The sequence below is a fragment of the Falco cherrug genome, chromosome 3 (assembly GCF_023634085.1).
Source record: "Falco cherrug isolate bFalChe1 chromosome 3, bFalChe1.pri, whole genome shotgun sequence".
NCBI lineage: Eukaryota > Metazoa > Chordata > Aves > Falconiformes > Falconidae > Falco > Falco cherrug.
In genome coordinates this window covers 113,236,906-113,248,949 of record NC_073699.1, presented here as the reverse complement: position 1 = coordinate 113,248,949, position 12,044 = coordinate 113,236,906, and the positions used below count along the sequence as shown (strand labels likewise).

General features: G+C 46.6%; 1 protein-coding gene across 2 annotated transcripts in view; it reads right to left on the bottom strand.

Annotated features, from left to right (window-relative positions):
• CASZ1 (castor zinc finger 1) overlaps nucleotides 1-6,594 on the bottom strand; it is a 208,143-nt gene extending 201,549 nt beyond the window's left edge. For both annotated transcript variants that reach the window (XM_027802274.2, XM_027802272.2), the window contains exon 1: nucleotides 6,385-6,594. The gene's annotated coding sequence lies outside the window, so the exon portion shown is untranslated. The remainder of the gene's footprint in view (nucleotides 1-6,384) is intronic.
• Between the last annotated feature and the right edge of the window lie 5,450 nt (nucleotides 6,595-12,044).

Below are 12,044 nucleotides of genomic sequence, written 5' to 3'. Positions count from 1 at the left end.
GGTGCGGGGAGGCAGATGCTTTAGGAAATTCGGGCAAAGAGGAGCTGTGACATCCAGTAAGACAGAAACGGAAAGGAGCTAAGAACTGGGTGCATAGGTTGAGAAGTGAGCGAGGTCTCACCCCGAGCAGAGGAAGCAGGCGCCAAACCAGAGGCAGGGCAAAGCTCCCGGCTTCACACCCTGCCCTGGGGCACCGCTCCCCCTTGGGGACTGAGACCCTTTAGCACAGGCTGAAGAAGAGAGGACAGCAGACTTGTTCCTCAAACCGAAGCCTGTCAGCGAACCTCGCCGTTAGAGGCCAATGTGTCAGCCCCAAGGTCCAGCTGGGTTGCTTACCGTTGCTGGTACGCAAACTTGGAGACAACTTTCACCAGCACAGGCCTGCAGGACAAAACCAAAGTACCCCAGAGCCACAAGGCCCAGTCAACCATGCCTGCTCCCTAAAAAGCCACTTTCATCCACGTCTCCTCTCCTGCCCCCGCAGTAGCCCCCTCCTCCTCACTCTCTTTCTCTGTGTCCTCGAGACTCCTCTCACCTTGAGGAGTGTTAGGATTACCCAGCATTTACACTCAATGCTCCTCTTTATTCCTTAAGACTTATTAAGAATGATAATGAGCTCCAAAGCAGTGACACGTCTCTCTCTCTCCCCCTCTGTCGCGCTCTCTCTCTCTCTCTCTCTACGTGCCTTTTCCGTCAAAGGCACACAGGACAAATCCGACCAAAAAAAAAAAAAAAAAAACCCTGACAATATGGATCAAGGACACATGAGGATTTCTATTCTACAAATCCAGCCTTTTTTGTTTTTACTATTTCTACTCAAATTCCACCCTTTCCTCTTCTTACTCATATTCTCCCCCCTCCACCCCAACCCTCTTGGACTTTGAATGAGAAAGAGGAAGAAGAGGAGAAGAAAGCTGCTTGCCTGGAAAACCTCGTTAATGTGGAGCTCTTAAACGGTTGATTAATTTTAGCAAAATTTACGATGCACTCTTGCTTTTCTTTGAAGCTGCAGTCTTATATACCAAAAGCAAGTTAACTTTAAGATCCTTCTTGTGATCCCACTGCCCCCTAATTCTTGGATGCCCTATTTAGGTACACAAATACAGAGAAGAGAAATACTGTAGCTGAGCATGGAAGCAGTCGCCTTGCCGGGTGCTCAGAGTGGTTTGATTCAAACCCCTTCAGCACAACCTAATAATTACAACCTGAAAACTCCCAACTTCTAGCTATTTAACTTCCCATGAAGATTAAAAAAAAAAAAAACCAACCAAAACCCCCCCCCCCAAAAAAACCAAAAAACAAACAACCACCACTAATCAGTCCTTCAAAAACAAAAGGAAACAGGGAAACATAAACACCAATTCCAAGAGAAGTCTCTCCCAAGTTACATCTGCTCACACCATTGAAACACCAGGCTCTCCGCTGCATTAGAAACATGAGGTTCTCCCAAAGCCACCTTTAAACCAGCTACGTTTCGCCAGAGGGAAAAACTGAACCTAAGGAAACATAATATACTGATCTATACATATCCTGAACTATACTTCAATATTTCAGTCATCTCCCCAGCTTCCTCCTACACAGTATTTGCTTTTATTCTTTGTCTCCCTCTGCTAGACTCTGTTTTTCTGATACAGACATCAGGAGGTTAAGGGCTCAATTATCAAGTCTGTTGAATCCTCAGCTTCACGTTACTTGGGGGGTTCTCTGTTGCTCTTCGGAAACTACACTGCAAAATCCCTTTCCCTCTCATCTTTTCTTTTTCCTAACTTGTAATGTCTATTTCTGACACACCTATTTGTGAACCCACAAATCTGTTTGGGGTAAATGGACAGAAACCGTGAACTGGTTAGGGAGACAGAAGCATTAATAAAAATAACCCTAAGAGTGTCTAGCCAGACTGAACCTGAAGCATTCACGATCTTGAAACCTAAAGTAACATCCACATGGAATTTACAAAATATGATTCGAGTGGTTCTAATTAGCCCCAGTCTGTGGAAAAATTGGAAGGAAGCGGCTCTTTGATTAATGTTACAAACCAGAAAGGAAACAGATTTTAAAAGTTAAAGTAGCAGCATTGTGGAATACAGAATCATTACCAGCATACATTTATGATACCTGCTTCAATCAGATGGCTTGGGGTTTTGTTTTTAGGGTTTTTTCCTTTTTACTTTAAGAAAAAAAGGAAGACAGGATGCAAGTAAAAGCTTTTGTTTATGGAAGTGTGCGGCGCTTTTATCTCCCAAGGAATTTATATAGCTGGACTGTGTGTAAATCCTTCTGAAAATGAAATTAGCAAAAACAAAACAGGGGTGAAGGTGCTGGGGGAAGGGGGGGGGGGCAGGGGGTTGAAAATCACCACCTCAGTAAATCATAGTGGATAACCAGCCCCTGGCTTGGACAGATAGCACATTCAGCTTTAATAGGAAGAAACAGAGTTGGAAAGGGAAAGGACAAGATTCATACCTGCAGCAAACTCCTTGCAAAAATGAGGGGACTATTTTTAATAAGCTTTTGAAAGTCACTGTGCAAGTTTGCTTGGGCTTAAAAAGAAAAGGAAATAAGTTTTTTTTTTCCAGCTAGCTTGATTGTTTCGGGTGGAGCTCAAGCGTATGTGTATATATGCTGTATATAAAAATGAATTACTAATTCTTTCCTGGAAACTGTTTGAATTACAATCTGCAAGATACAAAAACACACCTTTATTTTAGCACTGATTTTAATACAGATGGGGGGGGGGGTAGCAAGGGAAACATTTTTCCCAGTACACAGCAAAACCCTTAAGCAATAATAATACCTCCCCACACATATACACACAGACACGCACACACTTTGCTCAGCTGTACAACCACCAACTGAACTCCAGCCTTCAGTGGCTTTTCCCTGTACCAAGGCTTCGCTCTGAAACTGCAAGAATGACAACGTCATGTGTGTGGAAAGCTGACACTTGGAGCTTTTAAAAAGAAATGAGGAAAAATAAGCTGTTGACTTCTTGGTTAAAGTATTTTCTTGTTCTAACTCATGTTCTTATGTCACTGGGCTAAAAAAAAAAAGAGAGAGAGGAAGAGAGAGATATGACTTTCCTTGAATGATCTGTTTAACCTAAGCCAGAGGAAAAAAAAAAGAAGTCATTAATTACTTATGTGAGCTATTGCTTCTGAAAGACAATAAACCTGCCTGGTCGCCATGGATATGACATATTTGCTCTGAAAACAACACAATAATTAGCAAAGGGGAAAGATACAAGGAGAATATGCAAACTCCTGAGTTTAAAGCCATAGTGTTTCCTTTTTTCCCCCCTCCTCTTTTTACTTGTCAAGAGTCAATTCTGTTTGCAATTCAAATCAAACAAATAAACAGAATATTTACCAAAAAAAATTTAAATGATCCATCACACTATGAATCACAAAAATTAAGGGGGGGGGGAAGAAAAATTAACAAGGAAAAAAGATGAAGTCTAGTATGGACAGATCATAAACCTATGTGTTTTCCATATACATGTATGTGTATATGTATCTGTGAAATATAAATGTATAGACACATACACACACAAACATATATGAGTTATAAGAGTTCCATGCACTATTTCCTCTAGGATTATTCTTTTATTTTTAAGATTAGTATAGAAGCACATAGAGAGGACAAACGTCTCTGCTCTAGGGAGTGGAAACATTTTGAAGGTACAGTAAGAGAAAGTACAACAAGGAAGGTTTTTACTGTGTTCAACATGCATTGTGCTGGTACTATTTTCTTTGCAAACCTTTTAACTTTTCTCCAGAAGATGAGCAAAAACCCCACAATTGGTGTGCACTATGCGTCAGCCTGATCAACACAGCAGCGTACCATGAGTTCTCAAATTTTAAGCGTAAAAGCAAATTTTCCTCTCTCACCTCAATTACTTTTTATAAAGTGATATTGCACTGAATCACATGTAATGATGCAATGGATAAGTTAAGAAATAAAGAAAACTGAGTTATATGCAGAGAGAGTTCTTTGAAATAATTTATAAATGTTGCGGGGAAAATGTTTTTTAGATTGCTGTCTCATTAAGATGAGACAAAGACTATTAAAACCTTCTCTAATGCGGTAGCTTTCTGGATTCTGACCTTCCACATTTAGAAACCAAGTAATAAAAACACCCTAACAAGCACTTTATCTTTAGAGATATTTGACTTTGAACTTATTTTAACATTAAAAAGACTTGGGAGGTATAAAAATAACAATATAGTTGCCACAAGTTTCTGTTGTTGTTGTTGTTTTCACTGCTAAAAAAAAATAATCTTTAGAACAAAACAAGCAGATTAAGGAAACATCCCCCTAATTTAACTGGCTCTTTTTCTGTTTTTTTTTTTAAACAATAGTTTTTAGCTGGACTCTTTGATCTTGAAAGGGTTCTGCTATCTTCTGTGATGAGGGGGAAAAATGATCTGTTTTAAATGATGATGCAAAAAAAGGATCAAAGCCCTGACTTTCTGTTAGCCATAATAAGCTCTGTCTTGCACAAAGCTTCAACTTCAGGCTTTAATATATAAAATATACAGGAGCCCAATAAAAGCACTGAAAAGGTACAAAGTCTGAAAACAAAAGGGGACGCTGCTCCTTTAAACGTTTTAGTGCATATGGAGTTTGATTTCTGAAAGAGATCAGTTTAACATCTCCATAGAAACCAGCAACAGATTATCATCAACAGAATAAATAACTAGTCTAATAAATTAAACAGGAGGCATAAGATCTGGAAACTTGATTACTGAAGTTCAACAATATTCCCCCATAAACTCTTCCAAACCACCTTTAGGGTAGCTAACAAGGTGGCAGCCACACAAAGATAAAGGGTAGGTGGGAAACAGGCAGGACTTCTGGAAACGAGAAGTCCAAAACCTTTGCAGGAAATTATTCCAGGCTAAGAGTCAGCAAATCAATAGAGGAAATAAATTCATCAATGAAGTTTTGGGAGAGACAGCTACTCTTCCAGAGAGCCGGCGGCGAGGACCCGCTGTGCAGTGCAGCGCGGACAGGAGGGGGCACACAGAAGGTGGACGTGCAGCTCCTGAAAAGTTTCACCTTTCCAGCCCCAAAGGGCAGGAGGGCTCGGGCCGATCGATCGAAACCGCCGTGATTCAGAGCAGCCTCCAGCCGCAACCCACCCCTAAAAGTTTGCCGAAGAAGTTGCCCGCCGCGCAGCCGGGCGGCCCCGGCGCCGGCACCGAGGCGACCGGCCGCGCCAGCCCGAGCCTCTTGACAGCTCGCTCGCCGCCCCGGCCCGCCGCCGAGCCCCGCTCCCCCTCCGCGCCCCGCTGCCCCCGGGCCGCCGCTCTGCCGGGACCGGCGCTCCACGCCCGGCGGCGCCCAGGGTGCCGACTCGGCACCGCTCCTCGCTGCCTCCGTCCGCGCCCCGCCGCCCCCCCCCCCCCCGCCGGCCCGGCTCTGAGTGACGGCTCGGACACCTGTTCCCCGTTCCTCGTCGCCCGAGCCTCCGACGCGGGCAGCGGCTCCCTCGGGAGCCCCGGCCCGCGCCCCCCGCCCGCCACCGCCCCGGCCACCCGCCCCCCCCCGCCCGCCGCTGCCCCGCCGCGCACGGGGGAAAGGGGGAAAGGGGGCGAGAAGGGGAAGGAGGCGGTGGGGGGGGACACTTCCTGGCTCCGGATGGCAAATCAGCTGCGCATTCTGCAAATGCCACCGGGTAAAAATAACCTGCTGCTTCGCCCGGGGGGCCGGGCACCGGCTGCCCCGAGCCGCGCTCCCAGCCGCCGCGGCCCCTGCCCACCCCGTCCCTGCCGGGGGGCTGCGACTGTCCCGCCGCGGGCGCCGGGTGAAGCACCGGCGGGCCCGGCCCGGCCACTTTTCAGAAAGTTCCCCGGCACGGCTCGCCCCGCCGGCACCCGGCCCTGCCCGCCGAGCGCTCCCGCCGCCGCTCGCCCAACTTTGCTGCCGCCGTCCCCCCCCTCCCCGCGCCGCGCCGCCCCGGTGCCTGCGCTCGGCCGCGCCGGGACCCCCGGGCGGCGCGGCGCGGCGGGGCCGCGGTTACCTGCGCCCGGCGCGGAGCGGGAACACGTGTTCCCCCGTTCCCTGCCCGGGCTCCTGCCAAAGTCCGGGGAATTGACGGGTGCCACCGCAGCCCCGGCTCCGCCGCCGAGCGGGCACGGCGCTGCCCCGTCGCCGCGGCACCCCCCGCCGCCGCCCGCCTCCCGCCGAGCGGGGGGCCGCCGCCGGCCGGTGCCCGCGCAGGCTGAGCGCTGCCCCGCGGGAGCCGGGCGCGGAGCGCGGCGCGGTGCCCACCTGCCGGGCAGCGCCGCCGGCCGCCCGCCCGCGCAGCGCCCCGGCCCCGGCGCCGCTGAGCCGGGGCTGCCGGCGGCGGGGCCGGGGCCGGGCGGGAGCGGACGGGCTTACCTGCACTTGGGGCTGCTTTGGGTGACTTTCCAAGTCAAGGGAAATGTGTGTGTGTTTGGGATGGAGGCTGCAGCGCGCATGCGCCATCAAACTTGCCCTGATCCCGGATTTTTCCTCCTCGCGCTCCCCTTTGCTTTGATTATTGAATTTTCCTATTTCTAACAGGAGGGCGGGCGGCGCGCAAAACCCGGCCTGGATCACGCCGCCGCCTGCCCCGGCCCGCCCAGGAGGGGAAGGGGGGAGCAGCGGTGAGGGAGCGGGCACGGAGCGGACTCGGTCTCCAGGCAGGCAGGGAAGGCAGGCAAGGGAGGGGCGCCTGCAAAACCCGGACCGGATCAGCCTCCCCTGGCTAGGGAAAAGGCGAGAAAACGGCCCCATCTCCCAGCCCGCGCGGGCAGCTTTCTGTCTCCTGCCCTGTCCCTGCACCAGGCGGTTCCTCCCTCCGGCCTGTCCTCCCTCCCAGCGAGGCACTGGAAGTTTTATGAAATTTTCTATTTTGCAGCCTGGTGACCTCTGCCCACCTTAGTTCCCTGAGACGGAGTTCCATGGAGATCACAATAACTAGGCTGCCTGTATTTCCTTATTCTCCAGCTGGTTTTCCTAGGCACAATGTTCAGCTTCTATTTTACAAACCTATAAACTTTGGTACTTTTCTTTTGCTCATGCTCTTGACTTGGTTTTCACTCAAGTTTAGAACTAACCACCGTCTTGTTACATCTACAACTGTACTATTCCTTGGCTTGGTAGTCTGCAGTACTCACTTTGCTGGCATTTATGCACAGGACTAACTTCTGCAGTTCTGGATCCTAGAGAAAATGTCGAGGAACAGATCTGCAAGCCATGGGCAGCCTTGGGGACCGGGCTGGTTTCAGGGAATGCCTTTGCAGGATCAGAGCCAAGGGCTCCCATACATTTGCATGCGCCTGAAATTCAGGCAGGCATCACATTTCTACGTTAAGAAATTACTTTGTTCAGCTCTACCTTTTCTTTCTCAGCTCTATCTTCCATCTTACTGAGAGAGCAAGTATATGTTATAGTTGTGTGTGCACATTCTGTAGTGGTGGTTGTGCAAAACCCTCCACAGAGACCCTTTCCTTCATACCCTGGTTCCCTCTATGGGAACCAAGAGCCTTGGCTCACTGGCACCCTGTACTGCATTGGGGCTTGGAGGTATGCCGGTATGCCTGCCTGCCTGCTTCCCTGCCTGCCTGCCTGCCGCCCCCTACTCCCTGCATGAATTAAGTCTGTGGGACTGCGTGCAGGTGAGCGTATCTGCCTCCATCGCAGAGCTCCTGGGATTTGGGCCCTAGGCCCAAGCCATGCAAACCTGTAAACTCCTGAATAACTTTACTCACTGGGAGTAGGGAGCTCTGCGTCAGCACACCCACACAGAAACCCTTGCAAGACCGTCTTGCTCTTCCTGTGCGCTTCCCTGTCTGTCTCTCCACCTGTTGCCTCTTGTCCGATGCTTACACCGTAAGGTCTTTGGGGCAGAAACTGTGTTTTTGTCTCTGTATTTCTCAGTGCCTTGCACAATGGGGCCCTGCTCCATGATCACAGCTCCTACATGCTATTGCCACACACAAAAATAATAACAATAATTAATAATAATAGACTAATTCCTCTGATTTTGATGTGACTACTCATGTGAGTAAAAGTGACTCACATACATGAGTGTTTGCAGGACCGCTGCCAGCTCTTGAGCTTTTATTGTGAGTCTTCCAATATTTGGTGTTCTCCTTTGATCCCCAGCTCCTGGAATGACATGTTTCTAGCACTTGTGTTTACACAAGGAAGCTTGGAAATGTGGCCTAGTGCTCCCCAAAGCCTTGGAAGCCAGAGGACAAACAAGAAACTTCCAAAGAAATGGATTTTTAATAGCTTTTGAGAAAATCCTGTGATCTGGCAGCTTGGGGAGGGGGGGAGTCTGACTCATGAATTTTGAACAGACAAGTTTAACAACATACATCTATTGAGTTAAATATTTAGGTCCCTGTAAAGACTAGACTTTTACTAAGCAGGACAAATTTACAGTGGAGAGATATATTTCTGTGGAAATACTCAGAGTATTTAAAGTGTCTGTGTCTTTGCAGAATCTGGGCTTTTGTTTACTTGAATATTATTTGGTATTCATCACTCTGTAGTTATTTATTTTTACCTGCTCACAATAAGAAAGCAGGAAAATACGGATGAAAATGGGATAATTAAAGTAAATAGGACTGTGTGAGACTGTTATAATAACTGTGGCAAGTATTTATAAATTGCTGAAAATACAAAGATGAAACTTTTGGAGTTTGTATGCTGGAGAGACACTGCTAGGTTAAAACCCATGTGTTTCTGAAAGTAAATGTCCCAGCTTCGAGTACAGAAGTATAAAAGAGCAGGTCCCAAGGTATGAATTCTTGCTTATGAGGCATCCCTGAAGAATGAAGGGTTGGGAGAATAGGGCCCTTTAATTAAATCTGCATCGTTGCTTTTAATTGCATTTACTTATTATTTTTTCTTGTTCACTTTTTTGCATTTGTCTCATCTGAGGTGCTGAACACAGACTGAATAGTCTTCCTTCAGCTTGGAAGTTGGCTAATTTTGGAGTGCTGTGGATTTGGCCTAGTTAGGAGGAGAACTTGGGGATGGTCAAGTGTTTTTGAGGCAGTCCTGTTTGTCGCCAAAGAGCTCTCATGCCTGCGCTCCCCTGAACATAGCATGAGGCTCAGACACCCTACAAACTGTACCTCTGACAACAGCTTCAAGCCTCCTTCCAAACCACACCTTGCCCAAAAGCTCTCTGCATGTGTTTTAGAGACCCACTCTGCATGCTTAACCTGTGTCTTTTGACCTTGTAGTCCCTGCTTTCTGAAGTTTGCTTGTGCAAAGCCCCATTCAGCCCATCTGATGTCTGCTGTACTAGCTCCCAGTAAAGGCCCCAGAGCGCATGGCTCCTCAGTCAGATAGAACATGAGGTAATGACACCTTACACAGCCCTTTCTAGATAGAAAGAAAATAATTTAGCAAATTGCAAATGATGCATACTTAACTATTTATGCAGCATCTTCCTGTCATCAACCCAAAGCAATTTTACTTCCGTGTTGAACAGTGGATGAAAATGTTCTATAGATTTAACCATTGCGGGAGTTCCTTTTAAGTGGTGCAGTAATCTCTCTCCAGCTAATTTAGTGTTGTAATAAGGCACCACCCTCACAAGTCCTTTGTGTTCTTGTGTCAATACTGCCCCCAAACCATAAGTGCTGGCATCTGCATCTATCATAAAGTGGGTCTGAAACACAGAAAGACTAAGAAAGGAACAATACGGCCATCGGCAGAGCAATCTCAAAAGCCTTTTACTTATTATGGACATACCCAATTTCATCCAGATTTCCTCTAAAATACAATTTACTTTCTCAACAAATCTATACTATGGCTTAACAGCACTGGCAAATTCAGCAAGAAACCATCTCTAACAGAAACTGAGTGAGAGGTACCTGGGGAGCGGGCTGCTTCAGTGCAGATTCAGTTTTATTCTTGCCAATGGGGGTTCTTTGCCCACTGCTCAGGATCTGACTTGAACCAGACCACCTCCCTCTCATTGGGATTGAAGACCGTTTAACCAAAGATCTCTAACCAAAATGTCTCTCATTTTTGCTCTTCTCTTTTTTATGTATACAACACGCCAGTGGAAAAAAACCAAAAGGAGTCTTGGACATCACTATCATTCCCTTTGCCTGGTTTTCTTTACCAGCATTTATTAAGGCCAGTGAGACCTTACGCAGTTACGGTTCCTGTCTTTGCTATTTCCTGCTTGTCTGAATGTTAACAAATGAACAGTTCAATTGCACAAGATCATTGGCAGCTCAGATTCCATGTGCTCCTCCATCTTCAAACAGGTTGCATCTATTCCCAGTCTTTCTTTAGCTACCATAGCATGTAGCTATACCATTATTAGTTGCTGCCCTTGGGGAGAGGACATCCTGCTAACTGCAAGCTTACTGCCCATAAGACATTGGTTGTATTGAACTACATATTTCAAATAAATTTCCATGGACTGAAATTGTAGGACACCTTTCATGCTATTTATCATTCAGCAATTAGCAATAATAGCATCCAAACTCATTATTAGGTCGTCCTCTATGTCCGCTGTCCACAACTCTTGGTTAAAGCCAGAAATTTCTCTCTTAAACCAAACTTTGTGAATGGTCCCTCCTTTTGCTCAGGGTCCTCTTATTTCCATGCTGCGGTGGGGTGGTGGCAGCTTGTGTAGGCATGCTGCAATTACCTATGGGGTGCAAGGACACAGATAGCGAATATCTGTCACATTCCTTCCTGCGCTGCTGGGCAGCAGTGAGATATGAGCATGATGAGGTAGTACAAGCCATACAGAATAGAAGTGAACAGAATATTTAGACTGATGACAGGACAGCTGTTGGTAAAGAGTATAGGCTACACCCTTACTGTAGACTAGACATTAATGTATTTTATTCACACCCGGTTCATACCCTTGAACATGCTCCATCTGGCTAAGCTGTGTAAGTGCAGCCTGAGAAAACCTTGCATACCCTTAAAAAATTACTCACACAAGAAAAATGATGCTAAAACAACATGAGAAGGGCCTGGATTAAAATTAGAAAAGCAGATAAATACATCCTGAGGACTCTAACTGTGTCTTCAGCTCACCCTGCTGTGACCTGGCTATCGCTTTTTTTAGAGGGGAAGATGAAGGCTTGCAGAAGGGTTCCTGTTGCTCTGAGGCACATGACAATAGAGAATCAGGTCTAGATGCCTTGTTCTCGACCACTCAGACCAGACGGCATGCTTTACAGAGGCCTACATGCCACATTAATTCCTCAAAGAGGTATTTAATCTCTGGTAAGTGAGAAGGAGGCTGAGGCCTAAGCTGACCAGTCTACCAAACTGCACTGAAACAGTCAGCTATTTCATATAGACTCTACACAATGGCCAGCAGGCATCATGAGTGACATTTTCCAAACCTAGTGTAGACCAAGGTGCTATCCAGGACCTCTCATCCCGCTTCTCAGCTCACTGGAAGAATGAAGAAATCACTCAGACATGCACTAGAAAAATCCTGTGGATTTACTTAGTTTCGTAATGGAAAATGAGAAGTAATTGCAAAGAACTAGGAGGCATTTTTTCAGCTGCAAGTATAATAGTATCTACTTTCATTTTTCATCAGAAGAGTGGCACAAGTAATCAGAGAATATCATGTGGTCATTGTTTGTCAAGTGATGTTTTCTCAACGGCAAATATTTTTTTGAATATGCACATTTCAGAAGAAAAAAGAAATTGATTTGATCTCCATTGTACCCTGGTCCAAATCCTCAGAGCAGTGTAGGCATTGCTTCACACTGACAGCAGTGGAGCAAGACTTATTTATATTGAAGAGGATCAGGCCTTGTGTTTTGAAACTTCAAACTTTTGTTTAGAAATATATATGACAACTATCAGTATGTAAGTATATAATAAAAACACTGAAACCCTGTTGGGCAAATTATAGGCATACAGACTGATAGTGATTTTTGGCTAGTATAAATGAGGGTAGACAAGAATTCACTCAGCTCAGAATCTGTCCTTATCTGTTTTATTTGCCTTAAATCTGTATAAAAGTTCAAGCAAAAGATTTGCAATTTAGCAAGAAATATATGGCATTT